The sequence below is a fragment of the Acanthochromis polyacanthus genome, chromosome 10 (genome assembly GCF_021347895.1).
Source record: "Acanthochromis polyacanthus isolate Apoly-LR-REF ecotype Palm Island chromosome 10, KAUST_Apoly_ChrSc, whole genome shotgun sequence".
Lineage (NCBI taxonomy): Eukaryota > Metazoa > Chordata > Actinopteri > Pomacentridae > Acanthochromis > Acanthochromis polyacanthus.
Window position 1 is genome coordinate 4,516,247 of NC_067122.1, and position 23,098 is coordinate 4,539,344.

The 23,098-nt window shown below is 40.1% G+C and overlaps 1 protein-coding gene across 4 annotated transcripts in view; it reads left to right on the forward strand.

The window, feature by feature from the left end:
• Positions 1-23,098, forward strand: part of glra1 (glycine receptor, alpha 1) — a 161,800-nt gene that overhangs the window by 131,502 nt on the left and 7,200 nt on the right. The window lies entirely within an intron of this gene.

Consider the following 23,098-nt stretch of genomic DNA (forward strand, 5'->3'; position numbering starts at 1 on the left):
TTTTTTTTGTTTGTTTAATTTGTCTGATTCACATAAAATGAATACACTGACCTTTAGTGGACTTGTATGTATGGTTTCTAAAAAAATAAATAAATAAAAAAAAATAAATAACTGTGGACATGGCAAGACCTGAAAAACATCAGCCAATCAATGCGCTCGGACCGAAGCGTTTGGTTTGCTCCCTTTCCTGTCAATCAAAAATCTTCCGGTTCAGGTCTAGTTACGTAGATTACGTACGCCTTGGACTTACGTGTTTTGTGTATGTGTTGCTTTGGTATAGCTTCGTAGTGAGCTGGCGACTTGTTTTGCTCATCTTTTTTTACATAATGGCAGATAAAGATCCAGGGGGACCCAGCCGTAAAAGACAACTTCACGAGTCCTACGCAAGTTTCTGGAGGGGGGCGTTTCTTCGTAAATGTTAAGACGGGGGAGGTTAGAGGGGGGTGAGGGAGAGGTTTTATATGCGCATGCGCATGCTACGTTCAAAGTCGTAGGAAATTAAATCTCCTCTAATGTCTTTAATGAGTTAAGGTCAGACATAAAGCTTTACAAGGAAGAGACTGGGGCACTCAAAATGCTTGTTACACTGCTGTCACCGTGGGTTCTTATGAGTTAAAATCTCATACCATCGCTATGCTGATGATACCCAACTCTTCCTGTCATTGACCTCGGACGACCACTCTGTCTCTGCATACTTTGCAGAAATCTCAGCATCGATTATGCAGTGTTATTTTGACACGTGCCACCTACTCACACATTGCTCCATACCAAGAACACTCCTTTTTGGGTAACAACAGTCATCCATTAAGACAATGTGCCCCACTACACCTCAAAAACTGCTCAAGAACAGCTTGAGGAACACAACCAAGAGCTGAAGGCACCGACGCAGCCTCCAAGCTCCCTAAATCACAACCCAGTGGATCATCAATGGGATGCTTCGGGAAACAAGTCCAATCCATTGAGGCCAAAGTCAAACCCTGCAACTCACAGAACCCAAAAGATCTGCTAGCTTCCACTGGACGCCACCAGAGATCCTGTATCCTTATCCCAACATGTCAGAAATGCATTGGTTGCATGAAGAACATCTATGCAAATGTTATGCCGGTGATTTTAATGTTTCCTGGCTGATCGGTATAAATTGTAAAAGCTAAAAGGGCAAACTAAACTGTCACTGAGGATAATCAGAACTAAAGTGCTCTTTTTTTAAGATCAAGAATGAACTTCAGCTTTTGTTTCACTCGTTTAAATGAATCAAATTAAGGGCCTCCTTCCCTTAATCTGTCAATAAAAGTGCAGTGAGGCAGTGGGGGATTGGGTCAAGGGGGGTTAAAAATGTATAAAAATAAAAAACTATAAATCCTGAATCCCATTGTTGTAATCCCCAATCCCCTGAGCTGTGATGGTAGGTGAAGAGGTAGATTAGCAGTCCGGCTGCCGCTGCACTTTCAGGGAAATCACACTAAAACCTGCTCGCTCACAAGCTCAGTGTGTTACCTCACTATGTCTCTCGACCCCCGCTCACCCCGAGAGCAGCAGGAGAGTCAGAGTGAAAGAGGACCGCAGGGTCAGGATTGACCCACATCTGGCCCACCAAAACCTTTTGCATATTTTTTTTCTATCGCACAGTTTATTTCTGCTCGTATGATGAAAGCGGGAGGTGAATTTAGGCCGTCGGTTGGTTATGCAATTTGATTCGTCTGTTCGGCTGCGCTCAACGTCTTACTGACTTTACAGCTGACAGCGTTTTTGTTGTTGAGGAATCCTTAACTTTATGGAGTTTTTTTTATTTAAGCTCCAATTACAAAATAGGTGAATTCAGGGTCTCAGCTGGCATGTTGTGTAAAAGGAGGTGAATATTTTCCGGGTGAATTCAGGAGGCTGTGCAGTCATTAGAGATTTTCTGTTCTATCTATATAACTGTTTATGGGTCATTCCAGAATTGAAGGACATTCGGGCTTCAAAGTTTTTTAAAAATAAATGTTTTCTTTTACAGTTTTCTGCGACATATTTATTCATAATAGGTAATAAACTATTGGCTCGGCTTACACATCACTGGTACCATTTTTATTCTGTGTTTTATTTGTTGTTTGCTGACCCTACTCTAATCACAGTAACAGGGTTGCTAATCCATGCTAATCTTTTTCTACCTGCTAAAAAGGTTTTCCTAACATGTTGTGGGGCACACGTTCCTTCCATAATAATTATTATTTTAAATATTGTGTTCATCAAAAAAATGTTCCCACAATTTCAAGAGGCATCAATGAAACAAAATAATATCAAAAAGGGGATTTGAATTTAATTTTAACTGTTTTATTTGAGATCCAATTTAAGTGGGACAAGAGAAAAATGTCTTTTTATGGGGAACTCCAGACTTATTTGGCATTTTAAAAATATTTTCAAACATTCCTTTCTCCTAGTCTTTTTTTTTTTTTTTTTTTTTTAGTCTCAGGACAAGTACATTTACACAACAACTGCATGTTTTAGTATTTTGTACATGGATTATTTTAAATTTAATGTCCTCCAATTCTGGAATGACCCATATATATAAATTCATCTGTCAGTTTGAGTTTGGTCAATGAGCTCTTTATTCTTAATTACCATTTTCCACCATCTGAAATTGTCCAGTCATGTTAAGATAAGCGAGGGGACTTAAAATCCTGACCTCAAAGTGAAGAAAAATGTAGCTATCATTTCATTAGTCAAATTTAGTTTTAAATCAGCCGACGCAGAGTTTAAACTACACAAAATTTAAACTAATGACACCACCCATCAAAACAATGTTTGCCACTTAAATTGTTTATCTGTATCAACAAATTTTATCTTTTGTTTTGCAAAAATGCATTTAATGAAGTGGTGAAAATGTTACTTTTTAGAGTGCACTCAACCTGTTACCTCTGCCTTTTCACAAAGGAGCCATTAAAGAAATAAATGCACCGTCAGGCAGTTTTGACAGAAGCATCAAGCAGATGACAGAAACATTAGATCCAGAGGAAACTTCACCTCATATTGGACAGAAATTTAATAAAAACTGATGAAGCTCAGCAGCGAGAGAATAGAACACAAACAGGAACGGGACACACGGCAGTCAAACAGAAAAGTATGAGATTAAAATACAAATAAATTGACAGATAGAAAATAATTCAGCTGATTTAATTTGCTGTTCCAGTGTCCATCAGGATAATAAACTCTACCTGCCGAAGGCATAAACAGCCACCATACCAAAAGAGAGTGATAAAATATTAGGATATCATGTGGAAAGCCACTTCTATGTCATGGCTATACATTTTAAGCTTTCTGCATTTTATTTTGAAAAATATATGTAATGGTTGAAGTCAGGGATCGCTCATCGGTACTACATGACATTCACTGACAAACGAAAAGCAAACAATGCATCCTGGCAACCTATGAAATGTATCGATATGTCATTGATGCGCTCTTTGAAAGGCTGTTAACGTATCATTTCTTGGTAGTTCATCATCATCAGGTGGACTTTCCTCCGATGCCTTCAGCTATTTTCCACCACAACTCTCCATTGTTCATTGCGACAGGGAGATCCTCCACAGTAGATCCAGGATCGTCAATGAGTTGGTCTACACAGGTACGTACATGATGGTCTTCCAATGCGACTTTGGTCACGAGTTGGTTTCAGAAATAGGGTTTGACTGACAAGGTCACGCTCCAGGTCATTTTTGTTGCCTAAAAACAGTTCAAATTGGGAGCTACTGTTACTACTAGAATGCTTCATGACACTCTCAATGTTTCAAGGAAGCAGCACCCAACAAGAGAACGACTTTACAGAAAACTTCTCCAAATTTAAACTGTTGTCAGACAACAATGATTACGGTTTTGCAGGAAACATGAGTTTGTCAGTCACACTGGAAGACCATCACGTACCAATGTAGACAAACTGACCGACGATACTGGGTTGACTGTGGAGGATCTCACTGTTGCAATGATCAGTGGTGAATTGTGGCAGAAATCGTCAAGGAAGCTCGACCTGCTGATGATGATGATGATGTCTGCAAGTGTGAATGCGAGAGCCTGGTTAGACTCCACCCTACAGAGGACAAAGAGGTCTATAGATTATGAATGGATGTATTGGTGCTTTTACTTAAATAAGAGATCTGAATTGTTCTCCCACCACTAGACATAAGACCAGGGTTAGCATTCAAGTAGACTACTTTATGCCATTACTCAGGTTTTAGCTCACAAAGGGTCAGAACTCATTACAAAGGATTCAACACCTCTAGAGACTGGAAACTACCGAGAGAGAACTCTAGCATCAGTGCCAACCAGCCATGATTCCAGCTGTTTTTTAGTGTCCATGTAGTCGAACTGTACAGAAGAATGGATTCAACAGTGGCTCAAAAAAATCCACATTTCACATCATCAAAAAGATTACCAGATAGTCTTTAACAGTGAAATGGCAGACCACGCTTTTGCAATTTTTGTTTTTATATTGGTTTTTGTCGATGATACGTTACAGCCGAGGTATTTGAAATGGAACTGATGTTTGATCCAGACAGTGAATTTAGTTTTTCCTATAGTATTGATCAACATAAATTCATTTTTTTCTGCACTGACATGGAGACCAATGTGACCGGTGGCATTTTCTAACTTAGGCAGAAGGTTGTTGCTCCAGAAATGTTGTCGGACATTGGTGCATTGTCATCGGTGAACTCTGCATTGGTTATTGTGATTTCTGGGCGTCTTCTGCTTCTTTAAATTTGTAAAGTGAGGCTGAGTTTGTTAACAGGATCGGCTGAAGTGCTTGACAAGGGGATAAGATTTACACCCAGTGAAGAAACAATGTTGCAGAATAATTGATTAAATTAAATCAAATATTCTGAATTTATCCCTCCAGTCAAAAATATGATTTAAACAATTCAATAATTCAGATGTTTTTTCATCTTTATCTGTGCATACTTAGAAGCAGCATTTTTTTTTCTCCCAGTGGTTTAAGGAGAGTAGAACTTTTTGAAAGATCAACATTTCTGGCAAAAAAAAAAGTTAAGTGCAGTGTCTCCCTCAGGAAAAGTAGCAGATTAGAAGTATTAAAGTAGCATAAAATGGAGGAACTCAAGCAAAGCGTGTATCTCAAACCTGCAAGTTTCTCCAAACTGTGCTGACTTCCCACCACTCGTGCACAAACTAACTCTTCTCGCCACAAAAACCTGCAAACCTTAAGAAGCTTTTCTACTTTTCTGTCTAACCTTGGTGAAGCTAAAAGGGCTTCCGAGGACAGGAGGAAAACACAGCGAGGAATCCGAGGTATTTGCATCTGAAGCAGGATTTTGCCGAGAGGTTTGCATAATTCGGTGAAAATGGAGGAATCATTCAGAAGGTGTTTTAAATTCAGCTCCTCCTTGGGTCTTTTTTTTTATTTTTTTACTTATTTCAAGTACAATAAAAACAGAAGAAAGTGATTCATTGTGAAATGTGGGAGCGCCTTCAATACGATCATCACCATTAATCCTAACCGCTCCGCTATGAAACGAATGCGATGACGGTGAAGCCCCGTCGACTCTCTGTGAGGGAGAGGGAGCTGGTCCTTGGGCATCACACGTTCTTAATTAACCTCTCTGGCCAGTCCTTCTAATGTGAGTCTAATGCGATCCACAGCCCTCCATTACGGCTGTGAGAGGGCTATCAGTCAGGTTTCGGCTCACTGCAGAGGAAACCGCCGGCCTCCAGCACATATAAACCAGCCTACCGAGGCAATCGCAGCAGCACCATTCACAAACATTTTGCCGAAAACAAAGCAAAAGAGGAGGAGAGAGAGATGTGGAGGTGGCACAACTGTGTCTGGAACAGAGATGGTGTAAGGGAGAGACTGTAAGAAGCATGAAAAATGTTTTAAATCAAAATACAGGATCTTTCTTATGTATTTTGATGCCTTACTGTCGCTCCATTGCAGCCAACCAGTTGTATTATACCCTCAAAATGAGCTTCAAACATGTTGGGAAGGCATTGTATTTTAACCTAAATCATGATATTTTTCTAAATCCAACCAAACAGCAAGTGAAAATGAAACTTAAGTCTAAGAGTAACGGCTTCAGACACAAACCCTGCTCTCCTGTCTGAAGGTATCGTTGTCACCAATGTCTCTATTTTGCCTCCATCCTTCTTATGAGGAATCTGTGGTCGCATCAAGCTGGAAGCCTTTCCCATGGTGTCATACCGTTACATAACAGGGAGAAAATGTGTTTCTGAAAGCACTTTAGTTGTATAGGAATGTAATTTCTAGGAGACAGGGTTGACATTTGCCATCCCAGATAGTCTTAAAGTAATTCTGACGGTGTTATTCTGGTTCTTTTATGAGCTTATTGTAGTTTTCGATCCAAAACACCTGCCAGTAACGCTTTATGTTGTGCAAAAACTGCACCAATCCTGCCAAAAGGAGTTATTTTAAAACCATTACGACCGGACTTTAAAAAAAGATGCCAGTGTAAATTGTGCAGAATTTTCATGATTTGTCAAATATCAGTTCATCCTGTCTAAGAACAGACTTTTAGTGACAATCCACAGCATCATTTCCACAAATGTCTATTACTAAAAGGACAGTCTACAGCTCACACATATCATCATGTTTCAAGCTCGTTTGCATTTACAGAAAAGGTAGAAGAACACAACAGCACAGTTATGAAGGTGGGTAGGTACTTATTGATGCCGAGGGAAATTCAAGAAACCAGCAGCATATTATTCATACAGAACAAATAGAAATAAAAGAGGGGAGCACACAGGGGATATAGAGATACAGAAAGCACAAAAAGGCATAAATATGGACAGGATGTATCTACTAACGCTGTATAGATGAGAAATCAAATACAATTAGTAATGTGCAATTAACTAGAAATCTCCATTTACGTGCACGTATGTGTCTGGTTAACAACACCGTCGAATAAATTGCAGAAAAATGCGTGAATCATGAAGGTTGTAGGATAGAATACGGATAAAAGTCAACAACACGTTGACTGCATAACGAAAACTGGATGATTTAGCGGTCGGTCGTACGTCTTTAATAAAACTAGACGCCTTTAACGAGACAGCAGGGGCCTGACTGAGCAACAGGTGTGTTTAACCTTGGCACAAAAGCTGTGAGCGCCAGACAGGAGCAGTGAACCGGCTGATGGCTGGTCTAGCAGCTACAGTATGAGCACAGGAGAATGATTTTCATTTCAACTTTCCGTGCAGACTTTGAGAACAACATCTTACACTGTGAAAACTCATCCCACTTGATTTAAGATAGATTCACTTAACAAGGGACATTTCAGCAAGATAGAGGGACTTGTTTTAAGAGAACGCGTCTTAAATATCTTGTTAAGTCAAACAATCCTGAAATTATCTTGTTTTGAGTTGAATTTTACAAGAAAACTCGAAATAAGTTGAACCCTCGTGTCGTCCTGTGAGCCAAATTGACCCGTTTTAAAGTTTGAAAATGTGGAAAAAGAATATTTTCACAGTGAAAACTTCCACAGTTTCAATATTTTTGGGAAATTTTTGAACATTTTTTAATGGAAAAAAAGAAATGTTAAAAAAAAATGTTTCTTTAAGAACATTCACAAAAAATCAACCAAAATCCAGCGAATTTTTTGTGAATGTTCTTAAAGAAAATATTCAAAATTTTCCTGATATATATGTAATCACTTTAGATATTTTTTAAAAAAATTACGAAGCTTTTTTATTCATTTTTTGAAAATATATACAATTTTTATACATTTTTTTATTTTTTAAACGTTTATTTCTTGCCAAATTTGGGGATTTTTTTAAGATAAAACTTTTAAGGAATTTTCTTCCTGAAGATTTTGCAAATTTTTATAAATTTGGGGATTTTTTTTCTGAATTTTTGGATTTTTTTTCAGACAGGGCAACAGGAATTTTTGGTGCTATAAATGAGGACAACAGGAGGGTTAAGACACCTCAGCTTGACTGTCCTGGTAAAATTGAGCTTAAAATAAGTTTTCCCAGCAAGTTTTAAGATCTCAATATTCTAAATGTCATATCTTATTTTGAGAAATCTGACCAAGCCATTTTTCACTTGTTCTATTGGCAGATTTTTTCACTTATTTCAAAGTAAAAGTTCTTTTTTTTCTTGTTTTGAGAGGGGCATTTTTTCTAGTGTACCTCATTAGCATCAGTGACAAAAATTTGGCTAAGACTTGTGTGAATCTCACAGTCTGATAACACAGCATGTTTAAATGTGGGTCACAGTCTGGACTTCGGTTGAGACGTATAAAAGTTACTTACCGGGACGTTGTGCTGCTTTGTCGCAGCATCAAGACATTAAAACCGTGTTTGATTGCAGTTTGCTGTCGTTTCAAACGCAACACTTCTCAAGGGATTATGTCTTCTTAAGAGACGATTAGCCGCCGATGTGTGTTAGAAACTTTTCCTCAGCAAGGAAGGAACAGATAAATAGGAGAAATGATGCAGCAGGTTTTGTAGGGGTTTTTGGTTGCTAATATACACTACAGTTAAAAAGTTTGGGGTCACTTAGATACGTCTTTATTTTTAAAAGCAAAGCAGTTTTTTTCAATGAAGATAACATTAAATTAATCATAAATCCAGTGTAGACATTGTTAATGTGGTAAATGACTATTCTAGCTGGAAACGGCTGATTTTTAATGGAATATCTCCATGGGGGTACAGAGGAACATTTCCAGCAACCATCACTCCTGTGTTCTAATGCTACATTGTGTTAGCTAATGGTGTTGAAAGGTTCATTGATGATTAGAGAATCCTTGTGCAGTTATGTTAGCACATGGATAAAAGTGTGAGTTTTAATGGAAAACATGAAATTGCCTGGGTGACCCCAAACTTTTGTATATAAAGTTGTATTTTATTGGGATCACTAGCCTGGTTAGCACATGTCTCCAGTTTTGATGCAGTGTTCTTAACGTATTGGATTAGAACAATATCTGCCTGGAGGGATTTGTTTACTCCTATTATGGCGACTGCGGTGATGAATAGCTCCGAGGTGCAGCTGAGTACAGTCGGAGGTCTGTACAATCTGAGTGAACAATGTCCTTGAGGGTTTCATGGCTTTTATGCAACTGTTGTGATGCATGTGTGCTGCTTGAAAAGTGCTCTCTGAGGACAGCCGGCTTGTTCTGTGAAGCAATAGTCGAGCTTTTCAGGGGACTGTAAAGAACAGCAGAAATGTGTCTGATCGCTGCCGGTGTGTAATTCAGAACGGAGGCTGCAGCACCACCATCCCTGCTTTATCGCGAAACGGTGCCGCACTTCAGCTCGTATTTCAGAGCCGGACGTGAGGCTGTCGTTGCAGTGCAGGTAGCTGCAGCAGCAGCAGTTGGAGTAGTCCCAGTTGTGCTGATTTCTGTGGTTTCTGCCCCGATGCTCTATTGATTCGTTAGTGACACTGATAGTCCGGAGAGAACGAGACGGAGAGAGAAAGAGCAAATGCAATCGGACTGAGGCTACCTGCTTCACAAGGCTGTCTAATTAGAAAGACAGAGCGAGAGGGCATCAAATGGACAGACACTGCAGCCCTGGGAGGACAGAGCCGGCTCCTCCGAGTGTCGAGGCAGAGAGACATCCCCCCCTGCCGGGCTAGCGGGGCAACTACACGGGGATCAGATCAATAGCGCCACTCATCCTTGAAGGATAGGCCCGCCTGGCAGCAGCTCGCTTGTTTAACACAGACAGGCTCTCCAGACTGAAAAAGAGAGAGCCCCTTTAGAAATCAAAGTCGAACATTACTGCCTCTCGCTTCCATTTCAATCAGGACTGTCTTCAGTGGCTTTTTTTTCCTCTGAAGTTCACAGCACAGAATGCAAATTAGTATTTTTAGACAGGCTTTCATTTAATTTAATTATTTGTGAGGAATTATCCGTTCTGGAGTGCCGCCGCCGCTGTCAGCTGCACATACCATCCAGGATCACAGTATAAACACAACATTAAAGCATGTTTTGATGTAGCCTAGAGGCAGAGAGCTGCTACAGCCTGACGACTGTCCTCTTCTCTTTCACCTCGACAACATGCCGAAAGAGGGGAAAGGAAAGAGGAAAGAGGGCGACCGTGGGGATGCTTCCTCCCCTGCAGCTGGCTCTGTTTTTGGCTCGCTCAGCCTTCTGGGAAAAGAGATGTACATTTGGAGAAGTGGCCTGAGGGACGTCACCTCCCCCAGCCCTCTGCACAACGACACGCCGTCCCACTGTTTGATAATGACAGTGCCTTATTAGGGAAACCGACTTCCTGATTGATCGGCTATAATCAGCTCGTTAGCCGTGATTAGGCGTTTTTCGGCGGGGGGGAAGCTCTACATGCTGGTTGGCTCCAAACGCCTTGATCTCACAGGCTGTTCGGCAGCTTTCAGAACAAAGGCAGATAAGAGAGCAGAGGGATTAGGAGGCCTAAAGAAGCGTAGTGAGAGCGATCAGCGATCTCCGCGGGCTCAAGTCAACCTCCAGACTGACAGGTCGGCTGTCGAGCTGCGAGCAACACTTTCACTGTGTCCTGATTGGACAGAGAAGCGCCTCACAGACGGACTACAAACACTGTGGAGGACGTTGTTGTCTTTAAGCACATATCCTACATCTGTACCGATGACACTTCTCCCACTAGAACCTAATTACCATACTACCTTGCAGACTTTTTATGCTAATATCCATATTTATGTGGTTCCCATTTGGCGGAGGAAATGCTCTGACCTCTCGCCCTTATTATCGTCTTAAAGCCACCAGATTAGTGAATACATGAATTTTCATCAGGCTTTCCATGTTTTTACAAGACTTAAAGGTTGAACTCTTGGACACAAGGCCATCCAGGATACCGGAGCATCAAATCTGTGGTCTTCTTGAGCTGATTTCCACCCAAGAAAATCCTTCATGCGGACATGATAAAGCAGGATTAGGGGGATTTTAATAATTATGTCCATGCATGCACTAATAAACACTGTGAGTAGCTGCATAAGTGAGCCACTTTAAACAGTGTAAATAAAAGAAATGTAACACTGTGATAGAAATAAATGTGCAAGGCAGTGAAACAAATTGCAGAGCATGAAAAAAAACAACCCAGCAAGACTGAAATATGTCACTGCTGATATAATTTCATCTGACAGATACACACACGTTTGCAGTTTACTGTGTTGCATTCCGCTAGCGTCTGCATTTAACTGTTTTCTGCGTGTAAAATGAATTTTAAGGCACTAAGTTGGTGCAGCCTGTGCTTGCAGTTATCTGCTATTATACATTATGATATGCAAGATTTTATTACAATGTGCCAAAGTCAGTACAACTTTGTTCATAAATACAGAGGATAAGTGGCATCAGTGTGCTTTTTGCAACATTTTTGAGCTTTTTACTACACTGAAAATGTACGATAAAGGAAATGGAAATAGCACAGAGCATTAATTTAGACTATGATCTTAAAAGGAAACTCTTAACTCTCTGAACACACTGTTGTGTTTGTAGAATTACAACATTTCTCAGGGTGAGAATTTCTAAAAACACAAGTAATAATTGGATTTTTAACTTTCTGGCAGTTACTGTACAAATCATCTGTGATGTCGTGCTACAGCGTTGAGAAATGCGAGGAAGCTAAAAAGCTGAAAATGCTGCTCCGCTTATTGTAAAATATCTACAGTTTGTAGTCATCTTTGGGTTTTTTTTGTATTGATAACACTTGTGGGCACTTGGACAAAAAAAATGTACATGTTCACTCTTGGATCTTTTCGGTTTTTGTAACATGAATAGTCATTTTACCAGAAATAGAAATTTAACGTGATCTTTTCTGATGATTTTTGGCATTATACCTTAACCCTTAGATGCATGGGTCAAAAGTTTTTATCGTTTTGTTTTCTAGCTGTTCCTCAAATAACATGTTTCTGATATTCCATTTAAATTATGTAGTTACCTTTTACACTTTTAAAGAAATTGTAATATTTGTATTACTACCCCAAGCTCTTTATCATTGATAATATCATACCAGAGGAGATGCAGTGCACAAACTTTTTCGATTATCAGAATGTTTAAAATCTGTTACAAAGTAAGAATAAACATATTTCAAACATGAAATCATTCTTGTGTGCACAAAATATAAAACAAGCAATAATTGAAATTATTATTCGTAAACGAAATGACATAAAAACACATTGATTCTAATGCGGGTCATTTTTGACCCACTTATGGAAGAATGCAGTCACTTGTGCATCTAAGGGTTAAATATAGTGAGCAATAGACATATTTGAGTACTCTATGGTTGTGCAGGACTTTTTTGCAGTGGAAAATGAGCCCACAGTGAGTAAAATATGAAAGGAAACATAAATTGAGATTAGATGAACTTGAGTTTCCCACTTATGAGGGTTTAAAGTGTCCCAATGTTGTATTTGCATATCCAAATGCTGCATCCTAAAGTCAGAAATCTGGATAATCTCTCACCCTAGTTTCAGAAATGCAAGTATTCGGAAAGATACTGTTGCATCTATACGTCTTATCATGACCTGATCTTCATCCGCTGCTACTGTTGTTTGAATTAAACTAACAGCAATCATCATCATGTACACAGGAATATGCTTCGGTGTAAGCTGCTGGGATGCTGGTGTGCATGTGAACACAATCACAGTTTGGGTGTTTCTGCCGTGGTGGAGAAAGTCCACGTTTTCATGATGTCCATCCGGCGTTGAAAGGTTAAATTTAACCGCACGTTAAGCCCATGTGAACCCTGGCTGGCATTAAAAATTAAACGTCAGATTTAACGCATGAAGCCAAAAGTGTCGTGACTTCCTGCGAGTGGCATTCAGATCAAATGGCGGAAGAGGAAGGAGAAAAGAGGGGAGAGAAAAGAACAGAGCGGCAGATCGTGTGGATAATCATTCCAGGTCAGCGGCTTGATGAGCAAGAGACATTAACGCAGCACGCTTTAACGCGAGCAGGGACGTCAGAGGAAACAACCGGAGGAGAGCCAGAAAAGCAGGGATGGGTGGCTGGATGGAGTCGTAGACGCATTTGTAGAAACCATGATCAGAAAAGTCTTGATCTTCCTAATTTAGTGTTAGACGCAACTGTGACATCTACACTAGCATTCAAATGGTTGGAGTCACTTAGAAATGTCCTTTTTTTGAAAGAAAATCAGTTTTTTCAATGATGATAACATTAAATAAGCCAGGCATGCAGTGTAGATATTGTTAATGTGCTAAATGACTGTTCTAGCTGGAAATTTTTCATGGAATATCTCCATAGGGGTACAGAGGAACATTCCCATCAACCATCACTCCTGTGTTCTAATGCTACATTGTGTTAGCTAATGGTGCTGAAAGGCTCATTGATGATTAGAAAACCCTTGTGCAGTTATGCACAAGTGTGAGTTTTTATGGAAAACATGAAATTGTCTGGATGAGCCCAAACTTTTGAATGATAATGTGGATATTTCTCCTCAACTGTGAGATGCCAACGCTTACAACTTTCTTTAAAATCATACCTCCAACTCCTGTCTGCTGTGAGAGTGATGCTCAGCGCTGATTGCTCCTATGTTGGATAGTTTTATGCCAAACTCGTTGCCTCTTAATAACAATACTGGTCAATATAATTAGTAAGGATAAGATAAGAAAGCTTTACTGTCATTATACACGGTGTAAAAGAAATTCTAGATGACTTTCTCCCTTTAAAACATACAAGACAAGCGAGTTAAGGACATAAAATGAGAACAAAAGATGGCTAAATAGTGGAGTGAAAGACCTAAATTGAAATATTTGCAAATAAACGTGGCAGCATATAACAAAAGAACAGAACTGAGCATTGCACAAGTGATGGTATTGACCCAATGTGGCACCTTTTTTGTTTATTCCCTTTCTGATTTCCACTCCTAATAGCTAAATAAATACAGACAGCTTGGTATACTTTACTCAAGGACTAACAAACTGTGTTGTTAAGTCACTTCCAACTGACTTACTGTGTTCTGCATTAGCAGCTTGTTGTTTCTTTGGAACTTAACAGCATGTTTATGCACCATTTCACCCTAACACATTCACCTTTTAACTCAAAAGAACATCATATATGCTTTCTTAATGATGTATAAATTAGAATAATTAGCCTATCTAGTTGTGTCACTGACTAATGCACTTTGCACTGTGTTTATCTTGAAGAAATACTTTAATTCCACACATTTGGCTAACTTCCGTGTCATTATACATACATAATAAAACACGTTGTGACCCGCCGCTATGGCAACCGTTACTAACATGATTAAGTTTGCCGATGTGGGCGCCGTGTGGGAGAATGTCTCTAATTACAGCCGCTGTGTAAACATCCGTGGGTGGCTGTCCAATAACGGCAGAAGAAAGTCTCACTCTCACCCACCACCAGCAGCCTTTAATGATGTACATTATTATACAAAACCATCCGATATCTGCAGGCACAACACGGTATATTCCCGTGTCTGCTACCTGGCAGGAAGTCAAAGGACAAAATGACGGAGTAGATGTCCTTCCTTGTTGCAGACAGAAAGAAAAACAGGTGCACAGACTTCGGTGTGGGTGGATAAGCTGCACTCTAGTGGCTTAAATGTTGTGTGTGAGTCTTTTTTGATTGTCTTGCTGTACCAGCAGCAGATATCTTTATGTACACAGTGAATATTAGTGTGTGAGAACGTGTCAGAGCAGTGGAAGGATCAGGTCTGTTTGCCAGCTGGCTTCATGTGTGTCTAATCAAACCCTGGATCGCTGCCTGGGTGCTCCTGCACAGGAACCCACATGTCTGGTGACTCACCTCACAAGCCTCAATTTGCACTGAGGCAAGTCCAGCATGAACAAAATAACCTTTACATTCTTGCACTTTATGCTTTTTTTGCAGATTTTTGAATTGCATACATGCAGAAACACACATGTCTACTAAAAATACTCAAAGTTTCATCATTTAGGCCAGTGTGAACTCCTCTACTGGCATGGTTAAGCCACACCTGAGTGGTTTAAATGTGGAATTAGATATAACCTCTTCTCTGTGCTGGGGTTTTATTGTCTTTCAATACTAAAAGGTTGCATCAGCTAACATTTATATATATTTATATAATATATTGGGTGCATTTACTAATGCTATGGAATGATATAATGCCTCATGTTGCACATTTTTTTAATTGCACACATACAGAAACACACATCTCTGCTGAAAACACTTGAAGTTGATCATCTAGGCCACATTTTCAGGTGGTAATTTGAGCAGCAAAGCAGGACTCGTCCACAGAACAGGAGTAAAATGTGAACTCCTCTAGCAAGGATAAGCTACACCCTAGTGGTTCCAATGAACAATGAGATACAAATTCTTCTCTGTGGTTGAAGTTTATCGTCTTTCTCGAACAACAGCTGATATTTCTCTTTGTATAGGGTGAATGTATTAATGCTATGGAATGACATAACCCTAATATGTCTGGTGTGATCTCAATCATTGGACCGGGTGCATCTGTACATTAATCAGCACATAAAGTGACTTACCGAGCTGCGCTGAGAAAACATGGACTGAAAAGTTTGCATTTTTTTACTCTCAGTAGAGCCCTGCAAGGTATCATAAGTGTTTAAAATCCAGCCTGAGCTCCTTTTCGTGTTCTGTGTGTGAGTTTCCCTTTGTTGCACTGTACCTGTAACTGGCTTTCACGCCAGAGAAGAAGGCAAACAGAGGACAGTTTTTAATGCACAGCTCAATCCTTGTGATACACAAATGCACCCAAAACCTCTTTGAGGACTCTGAAATTTGATTTGTTTATTTAGGACGCATTTTAAAAGGGGAACTATGTTCTTCAGAAGACACTACATAGAAGTAGCCACCAGTTTTGTCTTGTCATTGCAGGTTGCATGTTTGTATGAATTGTCCTGAAGGAAGCTAGGGACACAAGCAACCATGAATTTAAAACTCATGTGTTTGCAATATTTTTCATGTGGATAAGAGAAAACGTGCTCCTGCCATGCGAAGCTCTAAAGCTTGTGCACGACAAGAAGTGACTAAAGTCCACACTACAGCTGCCCTCACAACATACAGTTTGATTCAGTACACATAGAATTGGGACATAATACTCATATCACACAGTATTCCACCTTAACACTGACCATCATTGTCTGTAATGCAAAATGAACTGTCATATTTAAGCTTGTCTGTCCTTCGCAGAGGATTGTGGACCAGGAAACTAAAAAAAAAATCTAATTGGAGATAGCAGGAAAACCTGATACCTTTGCTATACATCATACACTGAAGGCCAGAAGTCTGGGAGCAACTTCAAGTTTCTGTTCACAATTTTTTCCTCAGTTTACCTTCAGGTATACATTACCAGACGGTTACTGAATAAATGTTAACAAAAGAGAAGAAGGGTTTAATTTTAGGGTTGAGAAGGTTTACAAGAGTCACAACTTCAGTGCAAAAGTTTAAAAAAAAAAAATCACAGTTTGAATTATTCACTTTAGTGTAAATCTCAACTGTGTCCATATCTCTACCACAGAAAGAAACAGCTGAGTAAAGAAACAAGAGTCCAGATACAAATACTTGGTTATTTTAGTAAAGAAAAGCTATTCTGATGAGTGACTCTTAATATAATAATCATGTTTATTTTGCTACAAAGTACACCAATGAAACTTTGATCTTTTTCGGTACAAGTTTGACCTGGCTTCCAAACTTTTGGCCTGGATCGTATGACATGCTATGTATTGGGATGCGCTAAATATCTTTCTGGTACGTTAATATAAATCCTGGAACACACCTAAAATCAAATCTAAGATGTGGATTCACAAGTGGTCAGTGGATCCCACACACATTCTCAGTTGTGAAGCCCATCGCAGCTGGATATCCTTTAAAACAAACGCCAGAACATCATCTTCAAACATCTGCATAGGTAAAACTCTAGGCCCCAAAAAAACCTCACATTACTCAGACATTCCCCTCAGCGAAGCAGAACCCACTCACCGCTAACATATTGATACTGAAACATACTAAAAAGCTTCAAATGGCCTTAACCGAGGCGAGAGGCAGAGGGGAGACGGGGAGAGGAGGGTGGAGGACGGTTTGAGATGAATCCACCAGAAAATGGATCGGCAAAGGCAAATTTATAATATATTTCCTTCCCCGCCGCTCGGCTGGAATTGCTTCTGGGGGGAAATCATAAAGCGGAACGAAAGCCAAGGAATTCCTCCTCCAGCCTCTTTCAGGAGAGACTGATGCCGGCGTTAGTTGGGGCTGACACCTTTCCGAATCGTGTTTTATGTAAATGCAGGTCTCTAAAACAAGTATCCAAGGGTAATATTTGCAGAGGAGACGGCGGAGACGAGCGGGCCTGACGCAGTCCGCTCTCTGCTTCCTGCTAATCTGCTCGATTAATCACATCAGCAGAGGCAGAGATATAAATGCTTCAATCGTGAGATGAAAGCGTGATGGATGAGCGAGCTAAGAGGTCCTCTTGCTCTCTCTCTCCCTTCCTTTTTCCACTCTCTTCTCTCTCCTCCATCTTGTTTCTTCCTCCATCGCTTCAACCTCTACATTTTCTGTCTCTTTGTTTCTCTTCATTCCTTGCTAGATCTTTCTTTCCTGTCTCCCTTTCCTTCATTTTTTCTTCTCTCTGATCCATTTTCTTCTTGTTATATAACGCAGATATTTGCATGACATAGGCAGAGTCATGATTGAAACAGAGAGGCTAGAAATGGGCAGCCGTTGTCACTTAAAAGGGTTATTCCGTGAAATATCGCAGGTGCCAAAATCTTCTTTCTGTATCCAACTTTGAGCCTCAATTTCATGGAATATAGTTTCAATAGCAAAATGCGCCAAGTTAATGTGTGTGACAGAGTCATAGGAGCAAGCATCAGTACCCTGGATGTGCTATCTGTTTTCTGATAAGGCACCAGAAAAAGAAGCAATTTTTAAAGTGTGTTAAGATCCCAAGCATCGTATCAGCATTTCAGATGAAGTTATTGTGCAAAAACGTTTGACATTAGTGACTAATGGTAGTATGATTGCAATATGTGAAAGAAAAACACACTTCAAGGACACAAAAAAGCTAATTTCACATGAACTCAAATAAATCCTTCCATTCTAGTTCCTCATTATCAGCTGACTTCTATTGTGAGATAACTTCAGTATATTTCAGGAAGCCGTGTTAAATTCTACCTTCGTGCTGTGAGTATTTTTCAAGTCTGTCTACAGCCACAGCATCAAAAAATAAGTTGTACTTGCCATTTTAAAGGGTTATTCTGTGAAATATTGCAAATCTTTTTTTTTTAATATCCACTCCAGGTGCCAAAGTCTTGTTTCTATATCCAACTTTGGGCCTCAATTTCATGGAATATACCACAGTTTCAATAGCAAAACAGGATCAGGTTAACGTGCGTGACATAGAGTCATAGAAGCCAGTATCGGTACCCTGGATGGGTTGTCTGTTTTCTGAAAAGTCACCAGAGATAAATGGTTAAGTTTTCAAGGGTCATATCAGCATGTAGGATGAAGTTATTGTACAAAAAACATTTGACAAAAATGATAAATGGTATTACGATAGTTATATGTGAGTGAAAAACACACTTTGAGGACACAAAAGGGATCGTTCCAAACAAATCCTTCTATTCTACCTCTTCACAATCAGCTGACTTCTATAGTGCAATAACTTCAGTATATTTCAGGCGTGTTAAACTCAGGCGTAAACTAACCGTGACGTCACCCGTTGGTTTCAACGCCGAGAAAATGAAGACCGGATTTTGCTACTTCCTGGTCGCTGTTGTGACGTAAAAAGCGTCATCAAACAGACTGGACCGGAGAGCAACTAGGGGCAGGATTGGCTGAGGACTCTCTTATCCCGCCCACATTTTACCGCAGAGGCTTCTGTTGCTGTCTATCAAGTATAGCCACGCCCCCTGGCTCCGCCAACTTTAACGATTTATTTAAAATTCAGTATTGATTTATTTTAAGATCGGCCACCTGATCTCTCATTTTGACCATGAAAACTAACGGGAAAAAAATCCTGAGCTGTAGAAAATCAGTCTATCAAATTTTATTTTTTCCAAAAATGCATTGGGGTCTATGGAGAAAAAGCTTTTTGGAGCCAACCCTAGTGGACGGCGGGATATTGCAAGTTTTTGACACTTCCGGGTGGGCTTCAATTCTGGAGCCAGATGCTACGTCCACTATTTATACAGTCTATGGTTAAACTCTACCTCCATACTATGAATATTTTTCAAACTGCAGGCCCTCGGAGTCTGTCTACAAGCACACCGTTAAAAAAGCGAGGATTTTGTTCAGTTAGTGGATTTGTTGTCTTGCTGGGAGAGAACGCTGCCATCAGTCCCCATGAAGGGTTGTATCAAAGAGACATCCATGTGAATGCAGGACCCAAGATTTCCCAGCAGAATATCCCGTTTCCATGAGAACATCAATGTTATTTACTTGAGCTGACAGTGGTTTTAAACTCGGTGTAATTAGAGCTCTATGGGTCTCAGTGGATTGCATCGTCCAAAAAGCCGATAACACCATAGATAAGGGTTGCTAGGAAGACAAAACGTGCCAAAAATCAACTGAATATTGTTCTTAAAAGATCTTATTGAAGTATTTTGGATGATATTAAAAAGATTATGTTTACAAAAGAGAGAAAATGGTGATAGACTCGTACGAAAACTGGCAAAGTGTTCAAGTAAAAGCCCACCAGTGTTAATCTTGTAGGCCTGAGGCTGCTCAACCCCTCAATTAAAAGTATCTACAAATATGTTTTATAGTCCGAGACGGGACATTTTTGCTGTTCTGGCTTTAAACAGACACAGTTAGACATTAGCTATTTTTCTGTCTCTGACTCTTTATTATCCGTTTGCTATTATTTCCCCCATAGACCTTCTATCTCTGCAGGATCTTTATTTGTACAGTTTTACATCTAATTCCTTTCTTTGTAGTAAACTATTCCCCCTGAGGCAAGAATTCTTAGTCTGTCTTTAGTGCATTGTGCTGCAATAATTTTACATTCATTTCAATTTGTACAAAATGGGAGAGATTTTCCATTAATATTCAGACGTTTGTGGGTAATTTTAGTTATTTTGCACTTTATAGCGGTTTATAAGAAGATTATGTATTTCATCTTTGGGGTTTGATTACAATCATATAAGGACGCGTGTTCATGTGTTGATGAGGTTCACGTGTTTTTATTTAACGGCCTTCAAGGAGAAAGAGTGTAAAAGCGGCGGCGTTGAAAGAAAAGACGGGAAGGTGAGCTGTATCCCAAAGCGGGGCTATAAATTGCCTCCCTTGTCGAACCCAAAGGGCAAAGCTTCATTCCTCCAACAGTTTACCTCCTCCGCCTTTCTCTCCATCTTTACATCCGTCCATATATGCATCTGAGGCCCGATCCTTCCTGTGTTAATGGAGGGGATTTTTGTAATTAGTCATAATGGTAATGAATCACCTGGGCCATCTTCGGGCGTAGCTTCCATCAGGGGGTCTTCTGACATTAAAACACTTCTGTTTTTGCCCTATCTTCAGTCTGCAGAGCTCCCTTATTGTTCTCCTCCTCCCTTTCTTTCTTTCTTTCTTTCTTTCTCTTCCTCCTCACGCCTCCTCCTCTTCCTCCCTCCGCCGCTCTCCTCATTGCGCCTCCTCCTCACGTCCCTCCGCCCTCCACATTAATCACATGGCAGGGAGAATAAAGCAGAGCATCTGTAATAGTTTAGCGGCGTCACTCAAGGACGGGCAGAGGTCGGCTAGCATCGCGGCTAATGTGTAGACACCCAGGGTGTGTGTGTGTTTGTGTGTGTGTGTTCGTGTATTAACAGTAATAGATGGCTTGGTGTGGATGCAAGGACAGAACGGGGACATGAGGCGCTAAAAATGGATCGCTACCCGGTGGTCCAACACACACACACACACACACAACTATATGCACAAATCCATAGATACACACATTGGCACACATGCACACACACATGCATTCGAATGCTACACATGCTAGCATACACAAGCAAACACACACACAGGTGAGAAGTGTCTCTGGTGTGGCTGCTCATGCTTTATTTGATCTGGTTTTTAAGGGCGTCTTTATCATTTTTTATGCTTTTTATTGACGGATATTTGCAAATCTTGGCTCATTGGCTATTTATTTTCACCCACTGCTGGGAACTAGAGGCAGGTCCAACAGAAGACTTGGACTGGCTCTTTTATTTTTTATTTTTTACAGGCGAGTTGATTTGTTGTCGCTGCAGAGGTTTTGCGTCACTAAAGTTCCCCTGCTGCCAACAGTTTCTCCTGAGTTAGGCTGCTTGTTTTCTGATCACAAAATGCTCTTTTTTCTTCTTCTTCTTTAGCTGAAATGCTCTGGAAAGATTCCCCGCTGATTGGCTGCCACACAGCCTCCCACAGCGGCTCCAGAGGGAACACAACTCGTGCGTGGATTTTCAACTGCGCCTTTTTCATCAAAATTTTCCCAGTCCAAACAAAGAGGACTGCTAATCATCGCGGGGCTTTTTTTGTCTGCTCAATTTTTGATTTCACGGGTGTTGTTTTAACTTTGAAGGGCACTTTGTTATTTTCCTAGTTTAGTTTCCTCACACACACACACACACCCTCAGTGTCTCTCGGCCCATGTCAATGTTTGTGTTGGAGTCTCTGAACCAGATAAGGAAGTCATTGTGTCTCCTGTAATGAAAAGGCAGGGTGACGGCGCAGATAGGATTTTCAATATCTCACCGTGCTCGGGTGCAAACACCGCGCACACGCCATAACCTTGAGCACAGCGCATGTCAATCAGTCCAATCCATTCAGGCACCCCGGCTCACCCCCTCGCTCCCCTTGACGGGGGAGATAAACCCAGCCGGTGTCCAGCCTCAGTTTGTATTGACAACTTTTAACAAAGGGGAGATATCGGCTTAGGCCTCGGCGCTGAATGCAGTGCGATCGATAATGAGCTCATAATTTATGAATCCAGCATCTATTGTGAGGAATTTGCATGTTCTCCTCATATCTGCACGGTGCTCCTCCGCAAAACAACCTCTGCAAGGTCAGATAAGGACTTTAGGGAACGTATTTATGTCCGTTTGTTGAACTGCAGGTAGACGAAGGAAGGAGCATCAAAGCAAAGCAGAGTTGTCATCTATTACTGCCATGAATTGACATTCATCCAAAAAACAATCGATTAACCACAAATGACCACTGGAAAACTGTGCTTTCTGCCTGAACAGCGACAGTAAAGGTCTTGATGTTAGTATAGCTGCATGTTGTAGAACATAGTAACCCACAAGTACCCCCAAAACTGTGCTTAAGTATAGTAACTGAATTGTTATTTTCACTTCATGTCATCTCTATTTTTGGTTTGTAATGTCTAAATCTGTCTGAACTGAAACTGTACTGACCTCACACACAAACAAACACACCTATGGGTCATTCCATGCAAAAATCAATCAGTGTTTCCCACCTGAGCCCCTCAGAATCAATTAATTTCTTAATAAGTTTAATGAAGTTGTGCAATATTTGGCCTTAATACTATGAATGCCTTGGGTAGATGTACATTTTGTGATTTTTAATTCACTTTTGAGTCCTCATGACTTCATAAATACAGGGAATAGATATATAAACTTTCACAGGGCTAAAAACAAACTAAACCTAATCAAAATCCGTTGGAGGAATCGTGGCTAGAAGTTGAGTCTGGCATCAAAATGTATCTAGAAATGAGATCAAAATGTTGCACGATTTTATTAAATATTTTAAAGTTGTACTTACAAAATCAGCTAATTGTGAGACAGTCAGAGGGGATTTTTTTCAGATTTTTATATGAAATGACCCCTAGAGCACTAAATATGCACCGATCATCCACGATATTAAAACCACTGACAGGTAAAAGTGAATGAACTAGACGTGGGACTGGAGATGAAAGACGTTTTAACCTACGGTTTCTGATTTGTTATTCTATTTTTCAAAATGCAAATGAAATATATATAAATATTGGAGGTTTCAATGTCTTTTTTTCATTCGGACCACATCGAACCAGGTCCATATGCAAAACCAGTGAGCTTAGGTGGGCCAAATCTTGAATAGATTGTCTTACAAAGGCTAAAGACTCTTTGAAACATAATTTTTGAAATGGAAAACCATTATTTTCTGTGTAGAAATGAAAAAAGCATGGAGATTTTAGTGCTTTTTTGCATCTGGAC